This window comes from Camellia sinensis, chromosome 4, assembly GCF_055761805.1.
Source record: "Camellia sinensis isolate YWXY chromosome 4, ASM5576180v1, whole genome shotgun sequence".
Taxonomy (NCBI): domain Eukaryota; kingdom Viridiplantae; phylum Streptophyta; class Magnoliopsida; order Ericales; family Theaceae; genus Camellia; species Camellia sinensis.
The window spans coordinates 59,804,408-59,827,672 of NC_138964.1; the positions used below are offsets into that span (position 1 = coordinate 59,804,408).

General features: G+C 44.8%; 1 pseudogene; it reads left to right on the plus strand.

Annotated features, from left to right (window-relative positions):
• Nucleotides 1-1,175: 1,175 nt before the first annotated feature.
• On the plus strand, nt 1,176-21,855 carry LOC114323359 (class V chitinase CHIT5b pseudogene; annotated as a pseudogene).
• The last annotated feature ends 1,410 nt before the right edge of the window (nt 21,856-23,265 follow it).

Consider the following 23,265-nt stretch of genomic DNA (forward strand, 5'->3'; position numbering starts at 1 on the left):
CCTATAACACTGACCGCTTTCCCTCAGTTGAGAAAGCCAAATTGTACTGCGAGTCTTATCCACCCCGCATTCATCTTGAACGTAATCTTCAACCCTCCACATTTGAGTCTATCCCTATCCGTTCACTGTTTGATCCCTTGGGTGGGGATAATGTTCTGTTATTTTCTGGTTCTCAAAACTTATCTTGGGTGCGTGAATTCTATTGTAACATGGATAGTCTTGACAATATTGGGCCCTCCTTCAAGACTTGGGTTAACTCTAAATCCATTACTGTTACCACCGACCTTATTCGCGAACTGTTAGGGATTAGTGAAAGATTCCCCATCTTCTATCCTTTTCAAGTGTGCCCCACTTGTGACTTTGATGAGGTTGCCCACACCCTTTGTGGTTTCCCTGGTTCTTGGCCCTCCAGTTCCTTGATTAAACAAAATGAGCTTCTCCCACAATTTAGGTTGCTCAACCTTGTTGTGTGTGCCAATATCATTGTTACCACCCATAGCTCTGAAATCAACCAGGACCAAGGGTTTGTCCTTCAGTGCCTTGCTCAAAATCGTTCCATAGATCTTGCCACATTGATCATTCAAAAGATGGTTGCTGCTTTTGAGCGCAACAATCTTGGTTTACCCTATGGATGCCTCATAAACCGGCTTCTCGCCAAGTTTGAGGTCCTTGCTTTCGATGAGGATGAGTTTACTTCCCCTTCCTGGCCTTTTACCAAAAAGACTGTCTCCCAGAGTCAGTCTCACATTCGGGGGGTTTCTTCTGGTTCAGGTAGACCTGGTGCAGGTACTAGTGATGTTGCAGCCATGGCCGAAGAGGCTGAGTATGACGCAGCTGCTGCTGGCAGAGATATTGGTGAGGGAGAGCAGCGCCCTCCAGTTTGTACAGTTCGTGGTCAGCTTCAGTCCTTTGAGAGATTTGTTGCTTCCTGGTTTGACAACCTTGAGGGGAGGATGGATATCTTTGAGGCCAGGCTCACCGATCTTGAGACCACTGCTGATACCCGGTTCAGTGCCTTGGAGGCTTCTTCCCAACGCATTGAGGAGTCCGTGGCTCAGTCTTCTTCACAGCTGGCTCAGATTTTGTCTTTGCTTCAGATCCAGTCCCAGCCCCCTACTCCATGATCTTTGTTATTCTGGTCTGTTTCTCTTATTTTTGATCCCTTCCGGACAAAAATGGGGAGTGGTATTGATTTTCAATTGGATATGTTGGTACACTTGGGTACACTTTGTACACAGTTGGTACAGTTGTTTTTGGTTTACATTGATGGCACAGTAGTTTTACTTTGGTTTATATCTTTCCTCGGTACAGTTGGATAGCTATTTGGTACAGTTGGATATGTTGGATATATATATTTTTTTGGATAGTTGTTTTTCTTTTTGATGGATGGATTTATATTGTGTTAATACAGTGTTACTATTTTGGTTGGCTTGTGTGTTTGTGTTTATTTCAGGGTGATTGTCCACAAGCATAGATCTCAATTTGTCAGTGATTGATTATGGTTATTGGTGTTCGTTTTGTTTTGTTGATTTTGATAGAAACATTGTTTTAGAATGGTTTTGTCCGGGATTTGACAAAGGGGGAGATTGTTAGGACCCTTTGTTGTCAAATTCCATGGAAAAACCAAGGTTGTAATCAACTTGTAAGTTTCCTATTTTTTCAGGTTTTTGTTTTCCCGCTCGAGCGGGGAAAGTGACGCTCGAGTGGGGATTGCACTCTGTAAACACCCCATTTTTTGACCGTCCTCAAGACTTGGACGTCACCGTCTGAACACCCGGTGATCATCCATGTTTGTGTTCGTTTGAAGTTCCCGGAGGTCTCGGCTACGTGCCTTGCCTCAGGATCTCCGAACTCGACTGTTTAGTGTCTGGTTTTGCACCAAACACTTGTGTTTTGCCTTGGAAGGGCAGGGAATGCCTTGTGAGGCATCCCCACACACCATCGGCCATGGCCAGAGGCCACCGGCTGGTTTTTGCTGCCACCGGCAATGTATATTGCCGGTCGGCACTATTTAATGCCGGTCGGCACTCCCTTTTGCCAAAATGGCATCTTTGGCCGGCCGACTACTGTGCATCTGCTTTTGCAGATATTTTATCACAGCTGTCTTGCATTTGGCTCCCCTCCATACACGTGTATGGAGGGATCTCCCTCTTTAGAAGCTTGTCTTGTAAGCTTTACAAGACAAGAAGCTCTATAAGAGGAGCCCTTCTCTCCCTTGCTTAGGGTTGGTTGGTTAGACATTTTAGAGATAGAAAACACAGAGGAGAGCTCTGGTTTTAGGGTTAGGGTTTGATACATATTCTATCTCTCTTTCCCTCTCTTGAGTGTTCTAGGTGCACTTATTCTTACTATTGCACACAAACACCTAGTGTTTCACCTTCCTTTGGCTACTGAGGTTCTAAGGGGCTGGTTTTGGTGTTTTGGAGCTAGATTCAAGCCAAGGAGGGCTGTTGGAGCACCATTGTTGAAGGGGTCTTCAAGGGTAAGAAACTTCCCTTTTATTTCCCATTTTTGCATTGCTTTTCTACCTATCTTAGAGCTGTTTTTGTGCTTATTGTATAAGACAAAAAAGTTCTATTTTTTAGCCCTCTTGATTGTTTATTAAGAGTGTTTTGTGGTTTGGGTTTGTTTGACCCCTCCTAAGCCTTGTAAGGCTCCTTTTTGTGCTATTTTGTGCAAGTTTCGAGACTTTGGTGTTTGGGCCTCTTCACTACTGAAATCTTGAGGGATTTCAGTGGCGAAGATGATGCCTTGAAGTCTCCAAAAGGGGAGGGCCACCCCCTCTCCTTGTTGTCCTTGAAAGGGACCCTTTTGGCCTCTTCAGGGAGCATCATGTTAGAGTGTGTATTGATCATGTCTTGGCTGTTTTCCATGCTTATTATGCCATGATATAACCTTGTTGTGTGTTGGTTTTGGTACACCATGCATACTTAGCATACCTACCATGTAATGCCTTGTTATTGCCTTAATATGCCTTAGGTTGTTAGCCTTTGTTCTAGCATGTTTTAGGCTTAGCCTTGTGAAGGTTTTGTGCTCATTTTGCCATGTTTTAGGTCTGTCCATAGTTGTTTGGGTCGATCTTGGCATGCGTAGTATAGCTCCTTTGTATTCGAGCTTGTATGCTTCAAGTATGTGAATGTGTAGTATGTGTTGCTTGCATCATTTCGGTGGTTTGGAACCACCCTACATGTTATTTCAGTCCCTTTGGCATGCTCATATGTTTGCCTTAGATGCCTCTTTGAAGCTTTGGGAGCTTGCCTCGCATGCTTCATGTTTTAGCATTTATGCATGCCTTAAAATTCAAACCATCTAGAAGCTATCTAGTTGGTCTTTTGGGCTTAGTTTCATGTGTTAAAACTCTGTTTTTGGTTGCCTAAGTCCTGCCATGTGTGGTTCTACTAAGTGTAGTCCATTGCCTCTTTGGTGAGCCTTGAATGCTTGGACCATTGTTGCATGTTTAGCTTGCCATGTTGCTTGGTTTGGCACCATGTTTTAACATGATTTTCAGAGCTTATGTTGCATGCTAATTGTCCATGATATCCCTTTTCAAGTGTGCCTTAGAGTTGCTTATTTAATGCCTAAGTGTTGGTCCAACTTACTTGCATGTGTGTTTGTATGTTTGATCCCAATTCCTTAGTTTTTGGCCACTGTTTTGGGCCTATTTAGAGTTGCCTAAATCATGTATAAGACCACCTTTTCATCAGTTTGCATTGCCTCATGTTTGCTTGTATGCTCGCATAAGTGTCTTGCCATGCCATGTTGCATCCTTAGCTTGCATGCCTAGGTTGCATTTTATCTCGTATGCATGCCTTGTTCCTTGACTTGGTGATAGGATTTGGGCCCTGGGTTTGTTTGTTTGGTTTGCATTTCATTTGATATGAAAGTTGCACACTTGATTCTTTGGGCCATCATGCATGGAAATGCGTGATTGGTGGTCCGAGAATCGAGACACATGCCCTTTTGAGTCACAAACATGATAAGGGACATGATTGGTGTATACATTGCTTAAATTGTATTGCTATGCAAGTTCTGTCCTCTGCTGCTGTGAGTTGCAGGTTCTGTAGGCATTCTTTGCCAACCGGCAGTATACATTGCCGACCGGCAGTAAATCACCAGCCGATGGATTCATTTTGTGCCGGTGACCACAACTCACTGCCGGTGGTAATTCTACTCAGCCGGTGGTGATTCCCAATATCCAGAGAAGCATCCTTGAGACTTTGGCAGTCTTCAGAGAGGCAGAGAAGGGAAAACAGAGGCAGACTATGCATGGCCGTGCACTTCCGAGCAGGACCCGAGCATGCGCTGCATCTGGCTCTCCTCCCGAGGCGGTTTACTGCTTTTTCTAGTTTAAATTAGTTTGTTAACTGATTAGACAATTTTTAATATTTAATTAGCTTGCGTAGTTAATTAATTTGTATTATTTATTTGGTCCCTCCGGGCGAGGGCAAATCTGTAATAAGTGTGGGTGCGTGTGTGTGCATGTCTTCCAATCCCCACTTCTTTCTTCCCTTTTATTTACCTGCTTATGATGGTAGACTAGGGCATTTTTAAAATTAGCATACCTTATGCTATGCATGCGTGCATGTATGCATTTGTATTGCATGCATCAGGCTCGGTACATCACGCTAACTGCATTTGCACTTCAATTCCAAATTGAATACGTGCATCGATTGATCGCATTTCACATGCCATGCTTAGGTTAGCCGAGCCTACTTTGATTGCATCCTGTATGTGTTGCATTAGGCAATCTGACATGAACTAGCATCGCGCATGTTTGCTAACTAGTTTGTTGTTTTGGCACGGAGTACGATGTAAGTATTTATGCTTTAGCATATCACATGCGTGTGAATGCCATCATGACAGCATGCTTACCATGTGGCTAGATGCTTATGTGTTATAAACTGTTTGAATGCCTGTGGGTGAAGGTTAGATTGCCTGAGTTGGAAAAACTCGTTGAAATCCGTATTTTAGCCTACTTGCGAGTAGCAAATTCTAAAGTGTTTTTCAAGACAAACGGATATGCAATGCTTATTTCCAAATTAGGCAATCTAGTCTATACTTGTTTGCTGCGCGCATAACATAGTAATTCTAGGCTAATAACCGGAATAAGAACACATAACGTTTTCAAAACTAGATATCACGGTTAGTAGAGGCCGGTCTTCAGACCGGGCGAGAGGGGGTGCTCATAGCTGACCTTCCCCAATCGTACCCAAGTTCCCGAGCCGAGGCAACTTTGGTGATGACGGACACGTGGCCTTTGGCACCGAGTCAGGGTTTCCTAAATTCCCCCATTTTAAAATATTTAGGTGGCGAATCTGTATCTGGCAAAGCAGTCCATGTTTGGTACTTCTTTTCTAAAAATCTGTTTTCTCAAAAACGATTTTCCAGATTTGGACTCTTTGGTTCAGATTAAGAACCGTGACAACAAATCGAGTCCGAACTGTGGCGAGGGCCCCACGCGGGCGCGTCTACAGTTTCTGGCGACTCTGCTGGGGATTTAGAGAGCTTGACTCGAACTCGTGATATCCTGTTTTGATTTCATTTATGTGTCTCTTTGCATTGCCTGTGCATTGGTGCGCCTAGGACACCGTGTTTGCCATCTGCCATTCCTGAACGGCTTGCTGGAGGCTTGTCTTGTCAAGGCATGACCATAAGGCTAACTGGTTATGGGCTCTGACAGCATGGGAACACAAACCCTGGTTTTACCGGGGCACCCTTTTTGACCATTCGACCTAGTACATATTCGGATCCATAGTGACCATTCCAAGCTAGGACAGGTTGCTTACCCGTTTATAGGTTGTTTGAAACTGCTGTGTGCGTAGTGAAACCCTAGCTCCTGACAAAATAGGACAGGGAAACCCTACCCCAACATAGGGGTATTTTGGCTCTCTTTACTTGCTATGTGCTTTTAGAATGTATCTCTACAGGAAAGTACATATCAGTTTGCAAGTTTGAGTATTGGACCTGAGAGCACCAGTATCAGTGTTGTCGAGAAATCAGTTATCTGCAGGTATCAGGCTCAGTTTTTGGGGACAGTGATTTCTGGGGAACAGTGATCAGTAGTAGAGTGCAGTTGTTCGGCTACGCCCATGTTTGATCTGTTTGGGCTGAAATGCTGTTTGTTTTTCCATTCAGGGGTTCAGAGGGTCGGAGAGTTGATACAGAATAGCCAGTGTTCCCCTTTGCTGAGGCGGGACTTATGACGACGCAGAATTCAGAAGAGTTCGTGGTTATGACAACTGCATTAGATCAAGGGATCACTCTGCAAAGTGAGACCAACATTGATATGCCACATCCACCCAGGTCGCCTGTTGTGCACCCGGTCTGGGCTCCCCAGTTGTATCAGGCTCGTGAACCCACCACCTTTGAACTAATGGGGATGATAGGTGATCTCCAGAGGTCTGTGGCAGATCTCGCCTACGGAATGTCAGCTTCACCTCCACCCGCACCATATGCCGAGAGTTTTGTACCCCAGGAGCCCCCGCTGTTGGGGCGAATTGTGATTGAACTTAACCAACCGGAGATGGCCTCCAGCTATGGTAATGACTTATCAACACCAACCCAGACCCTCGATCAGGCTGAGGCCAGAGGAAAAGACAAAGCAAAGGCAGATGCCGATCCCATTGAACAACTGCTGTGGGCAGTCGAGGCTTTGAAAGCCGGGGGGATGAACAAGCAACAGATAACCGCAGTTGTGGCAAAAACTGTGGAAGATGCTTTTCCCACTCCACCTGAGGGGAGTTCAAGTCAGTCAGAAAATCGGGATGGGCCCCGTCATGCCAGAACAGTTTCTCCTATTCCCGCCCCTGCACCTGGGAAAGATCAGAAAGCTAAGGTGGCGCCTGCCGACCCTTTCACTTGTGCGGCTAGTAAGAGCGCTCAGACCCCAAAGTACCTACCCCGAGGGTGCAGGACCATTCATGCTCTCTACATGCCTCTGTCCAAGGCACTTCAGATCCTTGCCGAGAAGGGGCACCTTAAACCCTTGGAGCCTCGTCCTCTCCCGAAGAATCTCCCCGCTACGCATGATGCTGCTCAGTACTGCGTGTACCACCAGCAGACAGGCCATGCTACCGACAATTGCTTTCGCCTCCGTCATGAGGTGCAAGATTTGATTGACAACGAGGTTATCCTCCCGCCCACTTCAGCCAAGTCCGTTACCACCCAGTTACTGGATTTTGAGGACACAGATACTGCAAGTATGTAAAGTGAACCACCTGCGGGTGACATTCGGTATATTTTGGATGTGGCGTCTGGCACGCATTTTTGAGCATCGGTGAACCCGAGTTTTGTAAATTCTGGCTTGGGTATCAAGTCAGTCTTTTGTTTTGAGTCTGTCTCTTTGTCTTGAGTCAGTCTTTTTGCTTAAGGGTCTGTCTTGTTTTATCGAGTCAGTCCCCTTTGTATAGAATACCAGGTGATTCCGGGGTTGTTGCCTCGAACACCGTTTTGTCTTGTAATTACCCGTTTTTGTTTTTAGTCTGTTTCTGCCGAGGGGCCAGTTACACCAACAAATCTGAATGAAACAGCTGTTGCTATCTCACTTTCGTGCTTGCTTTCAGTATAAGTACCAGAGGATTTGAATGGGCTGACAGTACATCTCGCCTGCTCTCCTGCGCGCCAAGGTCATTGCATTAACCTAAGTTTTTCAAAAACCCCTTTTGAACACTGCGGTGATAAAAACAAAGAGGAAAGAATTCCTCGGGTTTTGCAAAATTTTGATCATCTTAAGAGAAAGAGAAGCATGCTAAGCCTTTTAATGAATGAAACCATGCTTGTCGGCGTGAGTACTGAGAAGGACCCTGGCTTGATCCAGATTGGTTCCACACTATCTTCGGTATGAGCGATTCGTCGCTTTCTTAAAAACTTTCAAAAACAAATGTTTTACACGGCCTTGTGAAGACCTGTGTGGAACCGCTCTTGAGATCGTGCAACCTAGGATCGCTCTCAGCCTCAAGATTCAACTTGTCCGTTTCGAACCACGAACTCATCCGGAACGTTCAACAGTCAAACGTCATGTAAGGTCTGTATGGCCAGATTAGAAGCAGCCCTCGGGCAAGAGGCACCGAAGTCGAATCAAAAGAGTAGATCTCACCTGAAGGAGCTCGTGGAGCAGCCATGACGGAGTCTCCTACAAATCATTGCAACAACCGTTCTCCTAGACACAGAGAGGCTTCAACTTCAAAAACCATTTGGCATGGACTTGTTACACTTTTACCCTTTGAGAGGCTCGCTGGGCCGAAAACCCGGAAGGGCGACCCAGGCAAAAGTTAGAGCAAGAGAAAAATACAAAAAAAAAAAAAAGAGCAAAAAAAATACAAAAAAAGAAAGCAAAGAAAAATGCGGAAAAGAAAAGAAAAAGAAATGAACAAAAATGAGAAAATAAAAAGAAGCTCGCAAGGTCGAAAACCCGCATCAGGCACCTTGGCAAAAGTTAGAGCCTGAAAAGTGAAGGTTAAAAATACCCGAGTGTACCTTGACCGGAACTACATAAGGCTTGATTCCCATGTTTGGGATACGTAGGCAACTTCATTCTGAAGTCTAGCCCCCAACGCTTTCATAGCGTCTCAGTCCATGCAATGGTTCCGATTCCATCCCAAAGTCCAGTCGCCGACGCCTCCAAGGCGACTGTGTCCATATATTTGTTGTGACCGTCTTCGTCATCTCTGTGCCCAAAAATTCGACCATCACCAATGAAGACTGTTTGCGGACTGCTACGGCACCATCCAAACAAGGGGCAACTTTCCGTTGCCACGAGTCATCATGAGCCGCCATTCAAACCAGGGGCAACTTTTCGTTGCCGTGCGGCGTTCTTCAAGCCAGGGGAAATTTTCCATTGCCTCCGATCCGAGGTCACGCATCTCAAAGAGTAAGTTCCATGCTCGTTGAGCATCAGCCGTTTGCAAAAATAGTTTTTGAAAATTTTTACTGAAGTTGACTATTTTCTCGAAAACTATTCCATTTTCCAAAACTGGACCATTTTCTTGGACCCAAAAAGGAAAATTTTCAGTGCTTACAGCCTGACTTGCATGGTTTTCAAATCAAAAATCGAACAAGTACGTTAATCCGACTCTCATCTTGATCAAAACTGTTTTAGTAGAAAACCAAAACAAAAAAGATGGTCAAAATGATGAACTAGGGGCACAGTTGAGTCAGGCGTTCTGTCTTTCCCCCGTCATCGACGTACTTTCCAGGAGGGCACTCCACCCACCAGAAGAAATAGCTGTGAGCTAACGACATCGGGCGTGAACCCACAACTTCCTATTCATTCATTAATCACCCTGGGGAGGGATGAAAAATGAGAGAATAAAGAATAGAGAGGTGTAAGTTGAGAGAAAAGTGAGAATAGGGTTTTGAGAGAAAAACCGAGCTTGAGTGCCAGAGTGATGTGAGAATCACAAATGAGAAAAGGGTGGGAAACAATACCCAGTGAAACTGGCTCCTCGTGCTTTGAGGTCCCCCGTCTTCGTTGATGCGTCTGTATGTCGTGTCTTTTGTTTTGTTTACCTCAACCTTTGTTTTAGGTCTCTTCTGAGCGTGTCTCGTTGTGTTTAGGTCGTGTACCCTTTTTTTTTGAGTCCTCCCCACTGTGTTCAGTTGTAGGCTCGATACCCCGGTTAAGAAAACCCCTTTTCCGAAAGTTAATCGTTTATGCTCAGAATGTTGTGCCATTCTCTATATTCAATTGTGTTTCAACTCCAGCTGGTTTCACCTCCGTAGTCCGTCTTGTCAGATTGGGCTGTTTGTTCGAGATTTGCTATGTGCAAAATGAACCAAATGCTGTGTTACGAGCTGTATGCAGATTAATCCCCTGGCAGAGTAAGGGCTGTGTGTCCAGAATCAGGCAGTGGGTTGCTTGGGTTATTTTGCTGTTGGCTGTTTAGTTATCTGATTATTACAGTGCAAGTGTTCAATTTTTAGACAACCAATCAATTTCATTTACATTGAGGTGTAATATGGTGTGTTGCGATGCAAAGTATGAAATGTAAAGATATACTGATGTAACACTTTTTAAGATAAAAAGTTTGTTCATTTCATAATCTTTTAAGTACACAAGTTTTGGAAAACAAAAATCTGCCTGCGGCAGTACAGCGTATCCTAACTACCAACAAAAAAAGAAAAGTACAAGAAAGAGGAAAAATAACAAAAATCTGTATCCATGTCAAGCACTCCGAGGGCTATCAGTCTGTTCTAGTCCTCTTCCTGGACGAAGGTCCAGGAGCATCATCAGCGTCGTCGTCAGAACCCGAGCTAGTACCGCCTCCGGTCTCCTCCTCCGATGACTCCGCCTCCGCCTCCGACTCGTCATCCTTATCGTCGTCATCATCAGGGACGGGAGCCCGCGAACTACTCCCAACATGAGTGTGCCCCGCCTTGGTGCGGGGGAATACTCTGCCCTCCTCATCTCTCCCTCGGGCAGGGACGGAAGGTCCAGCTGGAGCACCTCCTACCATGGGAATCTGGAAGGGAGGCTGAAAAAGTACATAAAAGACAAATGCATCAGTATGCTGTGAGCAGTTTATCAGTGTGGAATGCAGTGTATGAGTACAATGTATGAATGCCGTGAGCAGTTTATCAATGTAGAATGCAGTGTATGAGTACAATGTATGAATGCCGTGAGTAGTTTATCAGTGTAGAGTACAGTGCAGAATGCAGTGTATGCAGTGTATCAGATGCTGTGAGATCAGTGTATCAGGTGTCGTGCCGTGCATCAGATTATGTGAAGCAGTGTATGAATGGTTTGAGGCCAGTGTCAGAAGAACACACCGGAATGCTGTAGAGGGCCAGGAGATCAAAGGTCCGCTGTAGCATCCCCATCATGGAGGCATTCATCTCCAATGACTGCCGGGTATACTCAGAAGAAGCCTGCAAAAGTATCAGATGCATCAATATTCTGTGGAATATCAAATAAACTGAAATGAAATGACTGTGCAAAAATGCAGTAATACATACCGGAGGTAAGTCGGGGACACCGACAAACTCGTGATCAGCCGGCGGAGGGGCGAAGGGGATCTGATAGGTCGCCCCACCCTGCCCTCGGAAAGTCAATGAAGCGGGCAGAGCAGGCCAACCGGTCCCCCGTCCTCCCTGAACTCCACCCCTGCCACGGACTCGAGCCCTCCTCGAAGCTCTTGCTCCAGCTCCCGCTCCTGCCCCAGCTGCTGGCGCCACGGGCCTGGCTCCCTCAGCTCGACGGCCGCCGCTCAGAGACCTCATAATGTACGTCTGCACGTGCTCTCTGTAGTCGTCGATGCCTCTGAAGCAGGTCGCCTCCCAGCCGATAGTATAATCGGCCATCTGCTCGGTAGTGAGCCTCTCGGTCTCCCTCATATCCTCAGGAGGGTGAACCGGGACTATCTGCTCTGGTAACCCTAGGGTCTGGCGTAGGAAACGCTCACCCAGGTACCAAGCCCGACAGACCGGGCCCTCCAGTAAGATCCAGAAACGCGAGGTCTCCTCAGCACCGGCAAATCGGTCCCGCATCGTCGCCGGCAACGGCGCCGGCAACGGCGCCGGCAACGGCGCCCAAGGCTGCCACGTGATCTGAAAGTGACATACATTTTGTTATCTATCGCTATTGAAATATGCAGTGGAAAGGTGAAGCTTAAATGAACTGCAAGTAAAACATACCTCGGCAGGGGTGATGGTGTCGAAGTAGCGGTGAAAAAAGCCAAATGTCTCTCGCGGCCTCCGGGTGCATCTCCCGTCAAAACGACGCGAAAAAGGGATGACCAGAGGAGTCTCCGTCTGCAGTACGGGAGCGAGCCTAGGAAAGTAGGCATAAACCCACAACTGCAAGGTAAATACCAGTGCATTTATCAGATAAAGCAAAATACAGAATAAAGCAGAAATGGCAGAGCCGTGTGTTGTGCAGTGTATTGTGCAGAGTGTGCAGTGTGAGCAGTGTACAGTCAGTGCAAAGCAGAGTATGTGTGTGCCGTGTGTACAGTATACAGCAAGTATAAAGCAGACTACAGTGTGTGCAGTGTACAGAGTACAGAAAATATAGAAAAGCATAAATGAAAAGCGGAACAGAAACGTACCTCCCAAGCACGCCAGTAGCCCCCGAGCAACTGTCCGCTGCCACGGGAAGCCGAGCTCATATACCCGTAGAGTGTGGCCAGGGCGGCGCCACCCCAATCATAATGCAAGATGTCTCTGACGTCCACCAGTGCGTTGAGCAGGCAGAGAGGCACGGTGTTTGCCCGGTCGGCAAAAATGGTCGTCCCAAACAAGAACATGAGGAAGCCGCGTGCATACCTCTCCACGGCCTCTGGAGTCATCGGGGCTGCATCAACAAGGGTGGGCTGGATCCTGAACTGCACCTCGAACCAGGAATACCGGACAAAGCCTGGACGAGCAAGAGGTGGCACCTCACCGAGCAGATAGATCTGAGCGGCAGTCCACTCGTCCATGTCAGTATCAAAGGGGATCGGATCACCCCCTACCCCGATGCCTGTGAGCATCGAGAAATCATAGGGAGTCATCGTCATGTCTCCCGTCGCAGACAAATGGAATGAATCGGTGGTGTCCCACCACCTCTCCACCAGAGCGGCGAGGAGAGGTCTGCATGTAGTGAGCCTGGAGAGTCCTCTGCAGAAAGCGCCGAAGCCCGCCTGGTCCACTATGCGACGGACCGCATCAGGAAGCTCGGCATACCACTCCCGAGCGCCGGTGTTCCCATACCCATGGATGGTATGGGAATCCCCTTGTAAACAGAAAATAACGATTGCAAGGCAACATTCAAAATGCAGTTCTAAGAAGCATACATATGTAGCATGCGTGCAAGTTTAACAGATTTAAACAAATACCGGGTGCCGGTGTGCCTACAGTGAACTACAACGTATGATGCGTCAACGTGTTCGGGTGGTTCAGGGCTGATGTAGCATGCGTGCAAGTTTGACAGATTCAAGCAAATACCGGGTGCTGGTGTGCTTATAGTGAACTACAGCGTGTGATGCGTCAGCGTGTTTGGGTGGTTCGGAGCAGATGTAGCATGTGTGCAAGTTTGACAGATTCAAGCAAATATCGGGTGCCGGTGTGCTTACAGTGAACTACAACGTGTGATGCGTCAGCGTGTTTGAGTGGTTCAGAGCAGATGTAGCATGCGTGCAAGTTTAACAGATTTAAACAAATACCGGGTGCCGGTGTGCCTACAGTGAACTACAACGTATGATGCGTCAACGTGTTCGGGTGGTTCAAGGCGGATGTAGCATGCGTGCAAGTTTGACAGATTTAAACAAATACCGGGTGCCGGTGTGCCTACAGTGAACTACAACGTATGATGCGTCAACGTGTTCGGGTGGTTCAGGGCAGATGTAGCATGCGTGCAAGTTTGACAGATTCAAGCAAATACCGGGTGCCGGTGTGCTTACAGTGAACTACAACGTGTGATGCGTCAGCGTGTTTGAGTGGTTCAGAGCAGATGTAGCATGTGTGCAAGTTTGACAGATTCAAGCAAATACCGGGTGCCGGTGTGCTTATAGTGAACTACAACGTGTGATGCGTCAGCGTGTTCGGGTGGTTCAGTACAGTATAGCATGTGTGCATATTTTTAGACTCAAGTAAATATTGGGTATGCAGTGAAATACAGTGAGCGCCGTGTGTTCGGGTGATTCAGGCAGTGTGTGTGCATGTGTCAGTCTCAAGCAGATATCAGTTGTACGTATGTTTACAATCAACTACGGTATACAGCATATCAGATTTAAGTAGTTAAAGAGCATAACTAGCTACGACAGTTTTGTGTCCTACATTGCAGAAAGTAAAGCAAAGAAAAGAGAGTTACCTCGGAAGCGCCGAAGGACAGGTGGGAGGTAGGCTCACGCAGTAATAGCTCGGGTGGCACGTGCCTCTCGAAGCTCCGAAACTGGCGAAGTCCGTCAGGGGGCAGAACATGAATCGCCGGCCGGTAGGTCGCTGGGTTGAACGGGCGCTCGCTCAAAGGTAGGAGCTCGACCCCGGGATCCATCTCGTGATCCGGGGGAGTCCCGCCGCGTGGAATGTTGTCCGCCATGTCAAGAATGATGAGAAAATAGTCGGAGGAAGGAAAACCGGGCTAGAATATGGAAAGTCAACCGAAAAGTCAACCCCCGAGAAGGTCGAAAATGGCCGAAAAGGCCGGGATGTGAAAAGGGTACGGAAATCAAGAGGAAAGCGAGGGGAACAAATCCCGAAAAGGTGGGAACGGCAAAAGAGGTACCGAAACAAAGATTTGTTCGGTTGAAAATGTCCGAAACGCGAAGAAAATCGAGAATCCGACGACGAAACGGGCGTAGAACGCGAAGAAACGGAGAAAAGAGGAGAGGAAAACACTCTAGAGAGAGAGGGTGTGGAATTTCGGCGGAAGAGGAAGTGAGAAATAGGGTTTAGAAACCCTATTTTAAAACACCCATGGTGAAATGTCGAATTTGCCCCGACTCAGGAACTTTTTGCCGGTCGGCAACATTTTGTGCCGACCGGCAGAATATTGTGCCGATGAAATCATTTTTCAGCCGGTGGCTTCTCCTCCTGGCCGGTGGTGTTCCCACAACCTTGTTTAGGCCATATGAGTAGTTTTTGGTCTTCATAGCTCAAGAAAGTGCAAGAAAGTGTATCTCCGACGCTCAACCGGCCTCCGTTTTGACCTCGGACCGCGTCTTCTGTGCGTAGCACTCCAACTCATACAATGTTGTATCCTTTGGTATCCTTTTTGCCTTTTACAAGATCTAAAAGTTACCCCGTGTGCGTTGCACGCGTTCATCGCACTATTTCGGCGCATTACATCGCGCTATCATGCGCCTCACAATTGCATTGTTATGCACATACTACATGCGTTGTAACACGCATCCCTTGCATTGTCATGCACATCTCTCATGCATTGTCATTGCATTTTTATTACAAGCATTGTCATGTATTTCAATACATACGTCGCCTCGCGCATCGTTCGCGTTATCGTGCATTCCCTTGCCATGCATTGTCATGCATTCTGAAACACGTGCGTTGTTACGCATTTAAGTCCATTCGCATCATTTTACATTCCGTGTGGCATGCGTGTCACACTTGGCATCATTTTACATTCCGTGTGGCATGCATGTCACACTTGGCATCATTTTACATTCCGTGTGGCATGCGTGTCGCACCTGCATCATTTTGCATCTTATGAGGCATGCGTGTCTCATTTGTATCATTTTGCATCTTATGAGGCATGCGTGTCGCACCTGCATCATTTTGCATCTTATGAGGCATGCGTGTCTCATTTGTATCATTTTGCATCTTATGAGACATGCGTGTCTCATTTGTATCCTTTTGCATCGGCACGTGTGCCTCATTTGCATCGGCACGTGTGCCTCATTTGCGTCGGCACGTGTGCCTCATTTTCATTGGCACGTGTGCCTCATTCTCATCGGCACGTGTGCCTCATTCTCATCGGCACGTGTGCCTCATTGCATTGGCACGTGTGCCTCACTCCCATTGGCACGTGTGCCTCATTCTCATCGGCACGTGTGCCTCATTTGCATTGGCACGTGTGCCTCATTCTCATCGGCACGTGTGCCTTATTCCCATCGGCACGTGTGCCTCATTCCCATCGGCACGTGTGCCTCATTCGCATCGGCACGTGTGCCTCATTCTCATCAGCACGTGTGCCTCATTTTCATTGGCACGTGTGCCTCATTTGCATTAGCATGCGTGCCTTATTTGCATCGTCTTACATTCCTTGCGACCTGCATTGTCTTGCATCCATTTTGCATTGTTATGCATGTTGCTAACAATATTGTACCTGTTAAGTTTGTTTTCTTTGCAGGCACGATATTGTATGTACGGTTCATTTAAGGCTAGTGCAACCAGACGAGCCGCACAGGTATTGTAGCCTCCGAGTGAGAAGTATCGAGAATTGCATAATTCTCTTACATCCTTTCTACATTGTAGTGTAGTTTGGTGTATGCTAGCTTAAAGTTGTCGCATGTATGCTTCATTACAGCTTTCTTTGCATGATCATAAGTTATGCTCGGCTTCGTGCATTGTCTTGCATTTTGCCCCTGCCTTCGGGCGCATATCTTGTTTGTCTTGCATGTTTGTCTAAGTCTTCGGCCTTGTCAAAAATGGGTCGTCTCTGGGCTTTGACATTCACTCCCGTCATTGTTATGACTTTTGAGTTCTGTCAAAGAGAGGCAACTGTAGACACTCCATTTTTGACCGTCCTCAAGACTTGGACGTCACCGTCTGAACACCCGGTGATCATCAATGTTTGTGTTCGTTTGGAGTTCCCGGAGGTCTCGGCTACGCGCCTTGCCTCAGGATCTTCGAACTCGACTGTTTAGTGTCTGGTTTTGCACTAAACACTTGTGTTTAGCCTTGGAAGGGCAGGGAATGCCTTGTGAGGCATCCCCACACACCACCGGCCATGGCCAGAGGCCATCGGCTGGTTTTTGCTGCCACCGGCAATGTATATTGCCGGTCGGCACTCCCTTTTGCCAAAATGGCATCTTTGGCCGGCCGACTACTGTGCATCTGCTTTTGCAGATATTTTATCACAGCTGTCTTGCATTTGGCTCCCCTCCATACACGTGTATGGAGGGATCTCCCTCTTTAGAAGCTTGTCTTGTAAGCTTTACAAGACAAGAAGCTCTATAAGAGGAGCCCTTCTCTCCCTTGCTTAGGGTTGGTTGGTTAGACATTTTAGAGATAGAAAACACAGAGGAGAGCTCTGGTTTTAGGGTTAGGGTTTGATACATATTCTATCTCTCTTTCCCTCTCTTGAGTGTTCTAGGTGCACTTGTTCTTACTATTGCACACAAACACCTAGTGTTTCACCTTCCTTTGGCTACTGAGGTTCTAAGGGGCTGGTTTTGGTGTTTCGGAGCTAGATTCAAGCCAAGGAGGGCTGTTGGAGCACCATTGTTGAAGGGGTCTTCAAGGGTAAGAAACTTCCCTTTTATTTCCCATTTTTGCATTGCTTTTCTACCTATCTTAGAGCTGTTTTTGTGCTTATTGTATAAGACAAAAAAGTTCTATTTTTTAGCCCTCTTGATTGTTTATTAAGAGTGTTTTGTGGTTTGGGTTTGTTTGACCCCTCCTAAGCCTTGTAAGGCTCCTTTTTGTGCTATTTTGTGCAAGTTTCGAGACTTTGGTGTTTGGGCCTCTTCACTACTGAAATCTTGAGGGATTTCAGTGGCGAAGATGATGCCTTGAAGTCTCCAAAAGGGGAGGGCCACCCCCTCTCCTTGTTGTCCTTGAAAGGGACCCTTTTGGCCTCTTCAGGGAGCATCATGTTAGAGTGTGTATTGATCATGTCTTGGCTGTTTTCCATGCTTATTATGCCATGATATAACCTTGTTGTGTGTTGGTTTTGGTACACCATGCATACTTAGCATACCTACCATGTAATGCCTTGTTATTGCCTTAATATGCCTTAGGTTGTTAGCCTTTGTTCTAGCATGTTTTAGGCTTAGCCTTGTGAAGGTTTTGTGCTCATTTTGCCATGTTTTAGGTCTGTCCATAGTTGTTTGGGTCGATCTTGGCATGCGTAGTATAGCTCCTTTGTATTCGAGCTTGTATGCTTCAAGTATGTGAATGTGTAGTATGTGTTGCTTGCATCATTTCGGTGGTTTGGAACCACCCTACATGTTATTTCAGTCCCTTTGGCATGCTCATATGTTTGCCTTGGATGCCTCTTTGAAGCTTTGGGAGCTTGCCTCGCATGCTCCATGTTTTAGCATTTATGCATGCCTTTAAATTCAAACCATCTAGATGCTATCTAGTTGGTCTTTTGGGCTTAATTTCATGTGTTAAAACTCTGTTTTTGGTTGCCTAAGTCCTGCCATGTGTGGTTCTACTAAGTGTAGTCCATTGCCTCTTTGGTGAGCCTTGAATGCTTGGACCATTGTTGCATGTTTAGCTTGCCTTGTTGCTTGGTTTGGCACCATGTTTTAACATGATTTTTAGAGCTTATGTTGCATGCTAATTGTCCATGATATCCCTTTTCAAGTGTGCCTTAGAGTTGCTTATTTAATGCCTAAGTGTTGGTCCAACTTACTTGCATGTGTGTATGTATGTTTGATCCTAATTCCTTGGTTTTTGGCCACTGTTTTGGGCCTATTTAGAGTTGCCTAAATCATGTATAAGACCACCTTTTCATCAGTTTGCATTGCCTCATGTTTGCTTGTATGCTCGCATAAGTGTCTTGCCATGCCATGTTGCATCCTTAGCTTGCATGCCTAGGTTGCATTGCATCTCGCATGCATGCCTTGTTCCTTGACTTGGTGATAGGAATTGGGCCCTGGGTTTGTTTGTTTGGTTTGCATTTCATTTGACATGAAAGTTGCACACTTGATTCTTTGGGCCATCATGCATGGAAATGCGTGATTGGTGGTCCGAGAATTGAGACACATGCCTTTTTGAGTCACAAACATAATAAGGGACATGATTGGTGCATACATTGCTTGAATTGTATTGCCATGCAAGTTCTGTCCTCTGCTGCTGTGAGTTGCAGGTTCTGCAGGCATTCTTTGCCGACCAGCAGTATACATTGCCGACCGGCAGCAAATCACCAGCCGATGGATTCATTTTGTGCCGGTGACCACAACTCACTGCCGGTGGTAATTCTACTCAGCCGGTGGTGATTCCCAATATCCAGAGAAGCATCCTTGAGACTTTGGCAGTCTTCAGAGAGGCAGAGAAGGGAAAACAGAGGCAGACTATGCATGGCCGTGCACTTCCGAGCAGGACCCGAGCATGCGCTGCATCTGGCTCTCCTCCCGAGGCGGTTTACTGCTTTTCCTAGTTTAAATTAGTTTGTTAACTGATTAGGCAATTTTTAATATTTAATTAGCTTGCGTAGTTAATTAATTTGTATTATTTATTTGGTCCCTTCGGGCGAGGGCAAATCTGTAATAAGTGTGGGTGCGTGTGTGTGCATGTCTTCCAATCCCCACTTCTTTTTTCCCTTTCATTTACCTGCTTATGATGGTAGACTAGGGCATTTTTAAAATTAGCATACCTTATGCTATGCATGCGTGCATGTATGCATTTGTATTGCATGCATCAGGCTCGGTACATCACGCTAACTGCATTTGCACTTCAATTCCAAATTGAATACGTGCATCGATTGATCGCATTTCACATGCCATGCTTAGGTTAGCCGAGCCTACTTTGATTGCATCCTATATGTGTTGGATTAGGCAATCTGACATGAACTAGGATCGCGCATGTTTGCTAACTAGTTTGTTGTTTTGGCACGGAGTACGATGTAAGTATTTATGCTTTAGCATATCACATGCGTGTGAATGCCATCATGACGGCATGCTTACCATGTGGCTAGATGCTTATGTGTTATAAACTGTTTGAATGCCTGTGGGTGAAGGTTAGATTGCCTGAGTTGGAAAAACTCGTTGAAATCCGTATTTTAGCCTACTTGCGAGTAGCAAATTCTAAAGTGTTTTTCAAGACAAACGGATATGCAATGCTTGTTTCCAAATTAGGCAATCTAGTCTATACTTGTTTGCTGCGCGCATAACATAGTAATTCTAGGCTAATAACCGGAATAAGAACACATAACGTTTTCAAAACTAGATATCACGGTTAGTAGAGGCCGGTCTTCAGACCGGGAGAGAGGGGGTGCTCATAGCTGACCTTCCCCAATCGTACCCAAGTTCCCGAGCCGAGGCAACTTTGGTGATGACAGACACGTGGCCTTTGGCACCGAGTCAGGGTTTCCTAAATTTCCCCATTTAAAAATATTTAGGTGGCGACTCTATATCTGGCAAAGCAGTCCATGTTTGGTACTTCTTTTCTAAAAATCTGTTTTCTCAAAAACGATTTGCCAGATTTGGACTCTTTGGTTCAGATTAAGAACCGTGACAACAAATTGAGTCCGAACTGTGGCGAGGGCCCCACGCGGGCGCGTCTACACACTCTCACAGCATCTCTGTTACGCCTGCAAAAAATACAGGATGTGGTGATTCTACGCTCGAGCGTGAACCCTGTATGAATCACGGAATATGAAGTCTCCGCTCGAGCGGGAATTCCCACGCTCGAGCGGACCGCACGATTTCTGGTTCTATATATTCGCGTGTTGGTTCAATTTTAGGATTACTTTTCCTAGATCTTGTTTAAGGATTTTAGGGTTTTGTTTGAGGTTTTCCTCTAAGGTTTTTGGTGAGTTTTTCCTGATGTTTTGAGAGAGTTCTAAACTTGTGATCTAAGATTCATACATCAAGGAGTTTGTTGCTTTATATCCAAGAGAGTTCTCTTCGATGGATTCCGAAGATCTAAACGTGGAGTTTCAAAGGAGTTTGATTCTGTACGTAGTCGTTGATTCGACAAGTGAAGTTGTGGATTCAACGTCAGATTAGTCAGTTCCGAGACGAAGGCTTGGTGAAAGAGTTACAGAAGGTTTGGAGACAAATTGACTGAGTTGGGTAATTTGTGTGTTATCTTTGTAATCTTTCTTTCTTCAGTAGTGGATTGATTAGTGGCGTTTCACCCGTGATTTTTTATTACAATTGAAGGTTTTTCAATTGTGGTTTTTCCACGTAAAAATTGTTTGTGTCGATTTACTGTTTATTCCGAAAACAACAATCTAAATCACTTTCGTAAGTGCTTGATGATTTAGATTGTGTGTTTTGAATAATTGGGAATTGAAATATTTTAATCTTGATCTAATTATGAATCACTTAGAATTTTCACATACCATTACTGTAACTCTTATATATGTATCCGAAGATCATAGTATGAGTATTGCAATATTGGCTACCCACCAAAAAACAATGCCTCAAAGATTACTACAATTCCTACCTCAGTGTTTTTGTCATGTTGACTATCACTTGTAGTTGTGCCATGGCCTCAACCTCACCATCTCAGGTCGTCAAAGGGGGCTACAAACCTTCATGTGCCTCGGATTTTCCTCCATCCGCCATCGATACTACGTTGTTCACTCACATCTACTATGCTTTTCTTTTACCTAACAATGCCACTTTTAAGTTTGATATTTCAGACTCAATAGCTTCAATGCTCTTGAATTTCACGTCTGCACTCCACGCGAAGAATCCACCGGTGAAGACAATATTTTCAGTCGGCGGAGGTGGCGAAGGCCCGGTTATCTTTTCCAACATGGCATCAACTGGTCACTCAAGGAGGAGTTTCATTGAGTCATCCATTGAAGTAACAAGAAAGTTTGGTTTTGATGGTGTAGATCTTGATTGGGAATTTCCTCAAAGCCCAAAAGATATGGAAAATTTGGGCCAATTACTCCACGAATGGCGTGCTAAGGTGCATAAGGAGGCTAAGGCAATGGGCCGAACCCCTCTCTTGCTCACCGCCGCCGTTTACTTCTCTGCGGACTTCTTCCTCTCCGACGTCCAACGCTCGTACCCAGTGGGTGCAGTTAAAAAGAACTTGGACTGGATCAATGTGATGTGCTACGACTACCACGGGTCATGGGACACTTCAGCAACGGGGGCCCAAGCTGCATTGTTCGATCCAAACAGTAATATAAGCACGAGTTATGGGCTTCGGTCATGGATCAAAGCTGGGCTCCCTCCAAGCAAGTTGATCATGGGCCTGCCATTGTATGGGAGGACGTGGTGGCTCAAGGACCCTAGATCACACGATGTAGGAGCTCCAGCTGTTGCCATGGGCCCTGGATCAGACGGTGTCTTAACTTACTCCGAGGTGGAGGTGTTCAATAGGGCGAATAATGCCACAGTGGTGTATGACGATGTCACGGTATCTACGTATTCTGTGGCAGGAACATCATGGATTGGGTACAATGATACCAAATCAACAACAGTCAAGATAAAATTTGCTGAGGTCCTTGGGCTTCGTGGATACTTCTTTTGGGCCGTCAATGGTGATCATAATTGGAAAATCTCAACATAAGGTAGAGTAATTTCAAACATAAAGTAAATTTATAACTCATATAGTTAGGTATTTAACCATATTAATTATTTGTCTAAAAGAAAAAATTTACCCTTATGGAAAAGGTATGCACTTAGGTTTTTTTTTAATAAAATTAATAATTCAAAGTTGAAAATTGAATTATGACCTTTTAAGTTGAAAATTTATTGGATAAAAATTTAAATGTTAAATTAGAATAAATTGTTTGATATGCACATGATGAAATTAAAAATATATTATGGTGATGAGATGGTGTAGGATGCCAATGGCAATGATGGTAGATAGTGGTGGGAATGATGGTGGAGGGGTGGTTTAGTGGAGGTAGAGAAGTGGTGGTGGTGGTTATTGTGGTGGTGGAAAGAGTAGTGTAGTAATGGTGGTGGCTATGGCAACCATAGTGATGGTGGCCGGAAGTAAAAGGTTGTGGAGGTTTTGAAATAACGATAGCATTTGTGGCGACAATGGCAATGGTAGTGGAGGTGATGGAATAGAGGTGGTAATGATAGTAGTTGTGCCAGAGGCGTGATGGTGGGCATAACAAGGGTAGAAATAGGTTAGAGTGTAGTAATAGTAGTATGGTAGGAATGGTGAGATTATATCAGTGCATATCGACATTAACTAATAATCATGTTATTTAAATTTTTTTTTTTTTTTTTTCATTTTGAACTTTTAGCTTATATTTTAAAAGTCATTTAAAGTTTTAAGCTGTATGTTATGATTATCAAATAGAATTAATTGATTTTTATTTAATATATTTAGATTTAAGTAATAAATAGGGTTACAAACACCTTGTATGTATTAAAAATAAAAAATAATAAATAAAAAATTAAAAAAATATTATTTCAAATGTGTAGATCATATTCCTATTTGAACGTGGCCAAACTAAAAAAATATCTCAAAAATAAAATATATTGTGTAAATTCAAACATCGTTGTTATATGACCTACACTAAAAAATAAATTTAATTCACACATTTTATTTGAAAATATATTTTAAAATATCTTATATGAGTCACCATTGCATTTAATCTATTATATTCAAGAATTCTTCCATGTGTATAAATATACATAAACCTATATGAATTATTTCAATCGTTCTTAAAAACATAAACATGGACACAATCATATACATGGAATTCTCTTATTTCAAAATTTTTTGTCTCTCTATTTTAAAATATCTAAATCTATTAAATGATATTTTGAAATTATTACATTTTAAGATTTTCATATAGTTATTATGAGTGTTTTAAGGCAAAAGAATAAATAAATTTAAAAATAAAAGATCCTTAGCCCACATTCATATATACATGGATGCACACATGCAAATTGTGTAGTTCAAATTTAAACGCATCATTTTATGTTATTCTTCATTCTAATACAATATTGATGATTG